An 8,670-nucleotide genomic window follows, 5' to 3' on the forward strand; every position below is an offset into this window, starting at 1 on the left:
TTCCTCTGACACCGCCTTGTATAGAGGTCCTGGATGGCAGGAAGCATGGCCCCAGTAATGTACTGGGGCCAAGCTTCTGTAGTGCCTTACAGTCGGAGGCCAACCGGTCAGGATGCTCTCGATGGTGCAGCTGTAGAACTTTTTGAGGATCTGGGGACCCATGCCAAATCTTTTCAGTCTCCTGAGGGGGAATAGGCGTTGTAGTGCTCTCTTCACGACTGTTTTGCTGTGTTTCTTGGTGATGTGGAACTTGAAGCTCTCGACCCGCTCCACTACAGCCCTGTCGATGTTAATGGGGTGTGCTCTGCCCTTCTTTTCCTGTAGTCCACAATAGGCTCTTGCTGAGGGAGAGGTTGTTACCCCGACACCACACTGACAGGTCTCTGACCTTCCCTATAGGCTGTCTCATCGTTGTCGGTTATCAAGCCTATCACCGTTGTGTCGTCAGCAAACTTAATGGTGTTGGAGTCGTGCTTGTCCACGCAGTCTTGGGTGAACAGGGAGTACAAGAAGGGACTAAGCATGCACCCCTGAGGGGCTCTCGTGTTGAGGATCAGCGTGGCAGATGTTGTTGCCTACCCTTACCACCTGGAGGCGGCCCGTCAGGAAGTCCAGGATCCAGTTGCAGAGGGAGGTGTTTAGTCCCAGGCCCTTAGCTTAGTGTTGAGCTTTGTGGGCACTATGGTGTTGAACGCTGAGCCGTAGTTAATGAATAGCATTCTCACATAGGTGTTCCTTTTGTCCAGGTGGGAAAGGGCAGAGTGGAGTGCAATAGAGATTGCGTCATCTGTGGATCTGTTGGAGCGGTATGCGAATTGGAGTGGGTCTAGGGTTTCCGGGATGATGGTGTTAATGTGAGCCATGAGTAGCCTTCATGGCTACAGAGGTGAGTGCTACTGGGCGGTAGTCGTTTAGGCTGGTTACCTTGGTGTTCTTGGGCACAGGGACTATGGTGGTCTGCTTGAAACATGTAGGTATTACAGACTGTCAGGGAGAGGTTGAAAATGTCAGTGAAGACACTTGACAGTCAGCATGCTCTGAGTACACGTCCTGGTAATCCGTCTGGCCCCGTGGCTTTGTGAATGTTTAAATGTCTTGCTCACAATGGCTATGGAGAGCGTGATGACAGTTGTACGGAATAGTTGGTGCTCTCATGCATGCTAAATGTTTCAATTTGCCTGCATTAAAGTCCCCGGGCCACTATTTATCAAAGTTCAATAAATTAATTTGAACATAGAGACGCAGAAGGAGTAGTGGAATGTCAGTTTAAAGTTGTAATAAATGCATTACTAAATGAGTCTGACTTCTGTTTTTTCATGATGAAAAAAACACGTTAGTTTGGCTTTACATAAACCGGCCAGTAGATGGTGATAGTATTGGTTTTAGTGAGGGACCATTTTGTGATTGCTATATATAAACCGTCCAGAAGATGGCGATAGTATTTGTTTTAGTACAGCGTTTCTAAACAGAGGTGCAGAAGTGAAAAATGTGTCATTAGTTTTTCATTTTCTCAAAATCTAAAGGCACAACCTAGATTTGAGCCTATCGGTTTCCATCCAGTTGGCGACAGATTGATGCAAATAGTCTAAAAATCAGCATAAAAACAATAAGCGCATTTTCCCACCAGAGATGTGTTTCCATCAAATTTACTAGTTTCGGATAAAAGGCTGTGTGTGATGACTTCTTAGGTTAAATTCCCATGTACCAAATAAAAATACAATTTAAATGGGTTTCCTGCACATTTTCAACTCAACTGATGGTTTTGTCAGAAAAAAAATGTGTTATATAGCGATTGTGCCCATTCTGGTCTTGGCATATGCGCTCTAGCCAACAGCTCACAGATAGTGTGGGTATAGCCTACTAAATGAGTTTATTATGGACAAAAGAGAAAGATTATTTTGATTTGTTGGCAGCCATCATGTCACCAGAAGACCCTCGATTTATTGGAAAGGAGCATAAAAGCTCATCACCATGCACTTTTACAACCCTGTGAAATTAATCTAATTTATTTAATCCGTAGCCTAATAAAACGGCATGATTTGTAGTGGGAGGACCACACACCATATCACGTGACTCCAAGATGATGGTTACTATAGCAATATGCCATAAAAGCATTTCCACTGCCATTTCTCACATTAATTGTACCAACACAAAAAGAGCCCACCATGTCTATTGTTTTGTCGACATTTGGAAAGTTTCCCAACAAATAAGCTGTTTCCATCAGGCCTTTCTTGACAATTTTTATACACGAAATGTACTATTATGGAGCAATTTCAGTGGCAAAATAAATTGTATTTGAATTCCAGACTTTTCAATTTGTATTAGGATATTGAATTTGATTGTGCATTACAAATTCGAAAATATCACTTCATTGAATTAATTAATTAAACTTGTATTTCATGATTTGAAACTGAATATTGCATTCAGTTTTGAAATTAAGTCAATTTAATATATTCAGTTTCAATATTGGTAGTTATTGCATTCATTGCAAGTTTACAAACCATAATTTCAAGTTAATCAAAGTTTCATATATTAAACTTGTCAGATGCATTCAGAATCAGTTAAATTCAGTTCTCTAAATTCAGATTCAAAACCAGAGACAACATCCTGGCACTTTGCCAGCCAGGAAATGTAGAGGAGCAGATAGAATCTGTCACGTTGTATAAATAATTGGAGACAGGCGCAGGAATACGTAATAGGGGGTTTTAATACTCCACCCAAAAATACAACATGCCATGAAAAGGCACGGGGACGAAGCCCAAAACAAACACGTATACAAAAACACAGGGATGTAACCCCCAAAAAAGAGCGAGGTAAAACCTTGAATAAATACACGGGACGAGACCTGTAATAACAATACACGGGACCCGTCATAACAAGTGCACAACAATACACGGGACCCGTAATAACGAGTACACAATACACGAAAGCTGAAACAACAAAGCACTGGTACGCACAAGACCAACGGACATGGGAACAATAACCGACAAGACAATTGTGAACAGAGAGCACATATATACAATTACTAATCAGGGGGAATGGGAACCAGGTGTGCGTAATGAAACAGTTCAGTGACGCCTAGAGGCCGGTGACGTAGACCTCTGGAGCTGGTGCATGGAATGAGCAGCAGTACCGGGAAATCTGTGACAGAATCAAACACTCACTCTGGTTAACATAAACGTCTGGCGGTTTCTAAAGCCAATGTGGCTTGTTGAATTTATTTCCTTCCTATGAATTTATCTCTAGCGTTGAACCACTTTGGCTATGAGCTATTGTGAACGCAATCCTGAAAGCTAAGACTCTCTGGACCATGGACGTGCCTTCTGTTCCCCTCTATGATGATCACAAGCCACGTTATATAGTTGAAATGGCTTGTCATAGCCCTTCTAAGGATAGACTTTCCACTCCCTATTTAATCTTGCTTTTGTGACTGACTGGGTTCGAATCAGGTCTCCTGCATGTCACAAGAATGTGTTAGCCCACTTTTGGGAGTCAGAGGAAATGTATGGAATTAAAAAGGAGGAATGTAGTGGAGTAAAAGTAAAAGTTGTCAAAAATATAAATAGTAAAGCAAAGTACAGATACCCCCAAAAAGTACTTAAATAGTACTTTGAAGTATTTTTACTTAAGTACTTTACATCACTCACCTTTGGTAGCTAGCTAGATGACTACATCCTGAGTTGTGCAGCCTACGTCAAATACAGATTTATACAGGGATTATTTAAAGCACTCTTTGAAGAGGTAGGGTTTCAGATGTTTTCGGAAGATGGGCAGGGACTCTGCTGTCCTAGCTTCAGGGGGAAGCTGGTTCCACCATTGGGGTGCCAGGACAGAGAAGAGCTTTGACTGGGCTGAGCGTAGGGGTCGGAGGGCCAAGAGACCAGAGATGGCGGAACGGAGTAGTAGGGTTAGGGTGTAGGGTGACATCCTAGGTTCCCGAACTGGGTGTGTCCTTCGCTTAGAGGGAAGTAGCGAGATAGTGTAGCTAATATCAGGCCAGGGTGACAGCTAAAGCAAATGTATTGCCTTTGTATTCCGATAAAAAAGGAATGATTCTGAATCCATTTTGGGCATCATGGCTGCGTTCAGTAAGTTTTTACGTTCTGGAACGTTCAATTGAACAGAAACGGTACTGTACTGAACGACCAGTTGAAAAACGGGAGGGGGTGAGTTGGGGAACGCTGTCAGCATGGCCACTGCCCTTTACATTTTTTTTGTGTTTTATGAGCATGGCCTTATTTCTATTACAGCATATTGGATGAATGTCATTCATATTCCATTCACCCAGCTCAATGTACCATCAATAGGTTTAGGCTACTACATAATACTCATATTTTCCCTACACCCATCATGAGGTTGCTACAACCTAGCCAAGAATGAAAGTTTACAACAAAGGTGCACAGGTCGAGAGAAATTAGAGTAATCAAGGTGACAGACAGTGACATATTCAATACCGCCTTGCACACTCTTGCCTGCATCTAGCTGATCTAGGTTGTAATCTGATCCAGTTGCAAACGAGAGTTTCTATTGGACAAATTCAGGTATATTTATCCCTGTTGCATTCTGTTTGCTTCCATTTATGAAACGTTTTTCAACAGAATCGGCGGAATGAATACACCCCTGATCACACGCAAACACAGAACTAGCCGCCACATATAAACCGCATGATTACTTTGCTTGTTGCATATATAATTCCTTCTTGCGTCTACGCTCTCTTTTCCTCTCACCTTTTCCCTTCGCTTGTGGACTTCAGTTTAGAATACAACAGCTGTCTGTGACCAGGCAACAAAAAAAACATTCCAAGCAAACTTCCGTACCATAACCGCTAACCTCTATACACAGCTTACATCGTTTTTCACCATATTAACGTCATAGTCAACATAGCTACTAGAACTAACGCGTTAGTAAACCCGCTACAATCATGCAGTACAGTGTACAGCAAGCAGTTTAGCAGTTACACCGGCGGGCCCCGGTGGCAATAAATTAATAAAACCAAACGCTTACCTTGACTTGAAAGAGTTCCAGTGTTGGATAGCCATAGCCATAACATAGCATCCTTATCTGTTTGAACCGGGTGTTTGAGTAGGCTAAACTAGTTAGCTGCATTCGCTTGCTAAGTAAGTGAAAGTCTAATATATATATATATATATATATACATATATATATATACACATAGTACAAAATATAGCTAGCTCTCTCTGTCTCTCTCTCTTGCTTCTCCTTAATTTTGGAAGAAATTAATTTGTTCAAAACTGTTCAACTATTGTCTTTCTCTTTGAGTGAACTACTCACCACATTTTATGCATTGCAGTGCTAGCTAGCTTTAGCATATGCTGTCAATACTACACTCATTATCTGATCCTTTGATTGGGTGGACAAATGTCAGTTCATGCTGCAAGAGCTCTGATAGGTTGGAGGATGTCCTCTGGTAGTTGTAATAATTACTGTGTAAGTCTGTGGAAGGGAGTGAGAACCATGAGCCTCCTAGGTTTTGTATTGAAGTCAATGTTCCCAGAGGAGGGCAGAAGCTAGATATTCTCCGGCTACACCATGCCCTTACAAAAATGTACCATGGTACTTTCATTCATACCATGGTACTACTATGGTAGTTTCACTTATACCATGGTATAGTCTGAATCATGGAAATGTACCATGGTTTTAGCCTTGAAGTATGATGGTAATACCATTGTACTGCCATTGTACCTAAATATTACCATGGTATGGCATCATTTATACCATGGTATAGATCTGAATCATGGAAATGTACCATGGTTTTAGCTTTGAAGTATGATGGTAGTGCCATGCACTTAAATAATACCATGCTATTGTCTCATTTTTACCATGGTATAGATGTGGATCATGGAAATACCACAGTTTTAACCTGCATTATACATTCTACCATCGTAACGCACAATTATGATAAATGGTACCAAAAAAGTAATTTATTAATTGTGAGTTACCATAGTACAATGACAGTACAATGCATGAAATAAACAAACCTCAAAAGAGGTTGGTTGGTATTATATTGATGAAATTATATACCAGTATGGGCAAGTTTCTGATAAAGTCAGAGGCAGGCTACAATTGTTGGTCCTAGTTTGTCTGTAACATCAAAGAAAAATTGAAATAGTTGCCATGAAAAATGGGTAATACTTTCTGTATTAATAGTATTGTTTTTTGCTCATACTTGGGTTCCCTGTGTTGCCAACTTGAAATGTGGGAGAATGTGAGATATACACTTCATGACCAAAAGTATGTAGACACTTGCTCGTCAAACATCTCATTCTAAAATCATGGGCATTAATGTAGCGTTGGTCCCCCCTTTGCTGCTGTAACAACTTCCACCCTTCTGGGAAGGCGTTCCACTAGAGGTAGGAACATTGCTTCAAGGACTTGATTCCATTCAGCCACAAGAGCATTAGTGAGGTCGGGCACCGATGTTAGGCGATTAGGCCTGGCTCGCAGTCGGTGTTCCAATTCATCCCAAAGGAGTTAGATGGAGTTGAGATCAGGGCTCTGTGCAGGCCAGTCAAGTTCTTCCACACCGATCTTGACAAAGAATTTCTGTATGTATGGACCTCGCATTATGCACAGAGGCATGAAAGGGCCTTCCCCAAACTGTTTATACAAAGTTGGAAGCACAGAATCATCTAGAATATTGGAACTAAGGGACCTAGCCCAAACCATTATTCCTCCTCCACCAAACTTTAGTTGGCACTATGCATTCGGGCAGGAAGCGTTCTCCTGGCATCCACCAAACCCAGATTCGTCCGTCAGACTGCCAGATGGTCCAATGGTGGCAAGCTTTACACCACTCCAGCCGACGCTTGGCATTGCGCATGGTGATCTTAGGCTTGTGTGCGGCTGCTTGGCCATGGAAACACATTTCATGAAACTCCCAACTAACAGTTCTTGTGCTGATGTTGTTTCCAGAGGCAGTTTGGAACTCGGTGGTGAGTATTGCAACTGAGGACAGACAATTTTTACGCGCTACGAGCTTCAGCACTCAGCGGTCCCATTCTGTGAGCTTGTGTGGCCTAGACATTTCCACTTCACAATAACAGCACTTACAGTTGACCGGGGCAACTCTTGCAGGGCAGAAATTTGAAAAACTGACTTGTTGGAAAGGTGGCATGCTATGACGGTGCAACCTTGAAAGTCACTGATCTCTTCAGTATGGCCATTCCACTGCCAATGTTTGTCTATGGAGATTGCATGGCTGTGTGCTCAATTGTATACACCTGTCAGCAACGGGTGTGGCTGAAATAGCTAAATTCACTAATTTGAAGGGTGTCCACATACTTGTGTATATATAATGTATTGTAGCCTAATCTTTGGCATGTTGTAATCATTTACAGTATTTATAGTTAAAGGGTGTTGTGCTTATTTCGGCCCGCAGACGGAGCCTCTAGTGGTTGCTTCACACGCTCTCACTCTACAGTGTCTCTCTCGCTAGCCTGCCTTGTCGGCAGTGTTGCCAACTTAGCGACTTTGTCACTATATTTAGCGAGTATTCAGACCCTTCTAGCGACATATTTTCAAAAAAGCGACTAGTGACAAATCTAGCAACTTTTTCTGGCGTTATTGGATACTTTTGGAGACTGATGTGAAAGCACGTATCGTTCTTACTCTTCTCAACGAGCAGCGGGTGCTGCCATGGGCCCCATCCTGTCCCAAAGCACTCACAGGCGGCCCAGTCCTCGCGCAGCAGTCCCTCCCAGCTGCAGTCAGAGCAGGAGATGTTCACCCCTCCGCGTCCAGACTGCAAATGAATCGCGCATGCCTGGCTGATCCCGCCCTGGCTTACATTTAAAAAAAACAATTAACCTGAATTAGGGCCAGAGTAGTTACCATAATTTTCTCACATTGCCATTGACAGTTTTTTCTATTGTCTCTTTTTGGTCCATTTAGATTGTTAATGTAAATTGTATACAAAAAAATGTAAAAAATGTTATGGTTAAAAATGTTCATGTTTTACTGTGACTTGTTGTCGGCTCCTAAGTGGACCATAAGAGAGAAGCACCAGATAAACTAAATATTTGAAACGTTTTCATCACGGTGGGCGAGTTATAAAGCATAGAATATGAAACACCAAGTTAAGTGGAGTGTAATGATATAATTGTTGTCATAATGATAATGTTTTGATAGTTTAATTATTAAAAGTCTGTTAGCATAGAAGACTAAAGTTAGCTCCAGTCAAGCTAGCCTGTCGTAGTCATGGCGACAGGACCAATGAACGTTCACACATTCTTAAAAAAAGGTAACTTGCTGTTTTTAAGGATATGTTTAGAATTACATGATGAAAATGTATCTATGAGATAAGATGCTAATTAATACCATTTTACAAATTGTTTGTTTAGTGTGTTGGCTATTTAGAATTGTACTGTAAGAGTAGCCAAGTCTGTTGAATGCGTGAGCCAACTGAAAACAGTTTTGAAGAGAGATGCACCAGATAAAATATCTAGCTATTTTAAATCTTCAAGGTTTCAGACTCCCTTCATTCTTCTCACCATACGCTATCCAGGTCCCAAGGTTTAAGAGGGTACACTACACTACTAGACCATGTGTGTTGTGGTTTTTCACTATAAGCTAAAGGGGTATAAGAGGGTACTAGCCTATGCTTTGCCATTGCAGAGCGAGAAGTCCATGTTGCATTATGTGAGTACCATA

This window comes from Salvelinus namaycush, chromosome 11, assembly GCF_016432855.1.
Source record: "Salvelinus namaycush isolate Seneca chromosome 11, SaNama_1.0, whole genome shotgun sequence".
In the NCBI taxonomy this organism is placed as follows: domain Eukaryota; kingdom Metazoa; phylum Chordata; class Actinopteri; order Salmoniformes; family Salmonidae; genus Salvelinus; species Salvelinus namaycush.